Source organism: Lissotriton vulgaris, unplaced genomic scaffold, assembly GCF_964263255.1.
Source record: "Lissotriton vulgaris unplaced genomic scaffold, aLisVul1.2 SCAFFOLD_6860, whole genome shotgun sequence".
Taxonomy (NCBI): Eukaryota; Metazoa; Chordata; class Amphibia; order Caudata; family Salamandridae; genus Lissotriton; species Lissotriton vulgaris.
The window spans coordinates 44,415-46,659 of record NW_028240848.1 but is presented as its reverse complement, the minus strand read 5'-3'; positions in this window follow the sequence as shown (position 1 = coordinate 46,659).

Here is a 2,245-nt window from a genome sequence, read left to right as displayed (position 1 = left end):
ATTCTCTGGATTTGTCATGTGATCAAGTCCGGGTTTCCCGGACGAAACGCGTCATGTTGCCGTCCCCATCGATGGAATAAAGCACTTCATTCACCTTTAATTCCTCGTCTTGTGGTCTGTACCTGCTCTGTGTCCGTGCGCTGTTGCTGGCACCTCAGGATTGTGAATTCTTATATATATGTATATGTAAACAATATCTTGTCACCTCAGCCCTCGATGCTGCGATATCCACAGGTACAGATCGCTCGGACACAAAAGTTTGTGAATAAAGTGGTTTATTTTCTCCTCTTCACCAGCATGATGCGTTTCGGCTGTCTTACAACAGCCTTCATCACATGGCATCAAAATACCAATGGGAGTGTTTAAATACTGTGCAAATTAGGATTGGCAACAAACACCTGGTTAACTGACATAGAAAAAATCTTTCCACTCCTCAAAATGATAAAAGTGGAAAACTTTTTATGTAGGGTTAAAAGCTGAACAGAATTCCGAGGTGTTTACCCCAAATTTACACGCCCTACACGAGATACACTTGTGGAAACCTTTTTTATTTGAAAACCATTTCTTTCCACTTGTGACCTCTGGACTTGTTTTTACTAAAGAGTCCCTCATAGAGGGTGCCCTCCTAAAAACAAGGCTCTGCCGGTAACATGGGCGCTAGGCTAATGTCAGTTTTTAATATGGGCCAATGTTTCTTTAGAATGCCCCTTATCTTACTTTCCTCTGTGTTAAAAGTAGTGATCAAACTGATTTTCATCTCCTCCTTGACCCTGTTGTCAATGCCATCTGTATCAATGCCTTCAGCTAGATTAACCAGACAATCCTCTCTACTTCTACTGTTGGCTTTCTTTTTGGCTGCTATAAGTTCTTTAGCTGAGTAGCCACGTTTCAAGAAACTTTTGAAAGCCTCGTTCTGGCACAATTCAAAATCCTGATGAGAACTACAGATTCTACGCATCCGGGTAAACTCCCGTAGGGGATTCTTTTCATCAAATGACCCGGATGGGAACTGGTAGCGTGCAAAATCGAATTGCCCACTGTGCTCTTCCTATGGAGCCTAGTTTCAAGGGTGTTGTTATGGACATACACTTCCACATCAAGAAATTGTATACTGGTAGTACTTATTTGAGAGGTAAATTTAAGGTTGAGGTCATTGATATTCAAGGCTTTCACAAAGTCCCTGGCTGAATTTTCTGTCCCTTTCCACACCATGCAGATGTCATCTATGAACCTCCAGTAGTGAGTGATGTTATTGGCAAAGCTAGGGGTGTGCCTGAGGACATGCTACTCCCACCACAGAATGTGTAAACATGCATAGGTTGGGGAAAAGCATGCCCCCATAGCCACTCCCCTTTGCTGCTGATATACTTCATTGTTGAATAAAAAATAATTATTCATCAAGTATAACTGTGTCATTCTTATCAGCATGTCATTGTGATTTTTAAAACTCAAATTACGTTGGTTCAAGAATTAACATCTGTATGTTCTATACTAGTGTATAGGGTACTTATATCAAGAGCCATTAGGATGTAATCAGATTCCCACTTAACCTCCTTCAATTTCATAAGGAAATGTCATGTGTCCTTGATATAGGAAGGAAGTTCAACAACAAAGTTCTGGAGGAAATAGTCAACATATTTGGAAATGGCTTCCAAAAGACTGCCATGGGCTGAAATGATCGGTCGTCCAGGTACAGGAGATATGAGTTTGTGAATTTTAGGAATGAGATAAAAAGTTGGAATCAACGGAAAATCCTTCTTTAAAAATGCCAGTTCTTGTTTAGTTAATAATCCCTCTCTTTTCCACTGATTTAATTCCTTATGTACATACTCTTTGAGGTTACGGATCTCTTTAAAATTTCCTTTCCTGTAACATGATGTATCTGCCAGGTGCCGATGAGCTTCTTCCATATACTGGATCTTAGGCCAGATGACAATATTGCCTCCTTTATCCGCTTTATTGATTATCAGATTAGAATTGCTTCTCAATTTTTTCATTCAAATGAAATATTATTTTTCCATATATTTAGCTTTTTAATCTTTCTGGAGACTTTGATCTGCAATCCCTTCAGATCCTCTGTAACCATGTCATTAAATGTGTCGATAGCATCCTTAGGCATAAGGGGTATGAAGGTGGATGGTGCCTTGAAATGCATTTCACAGGATGCATTAATGTTAACCCCCATTCTGTCGCATCTGACTTGAGTTGAACTGGCACCAAGATCTTCCTCCAAAGCCAATTCATG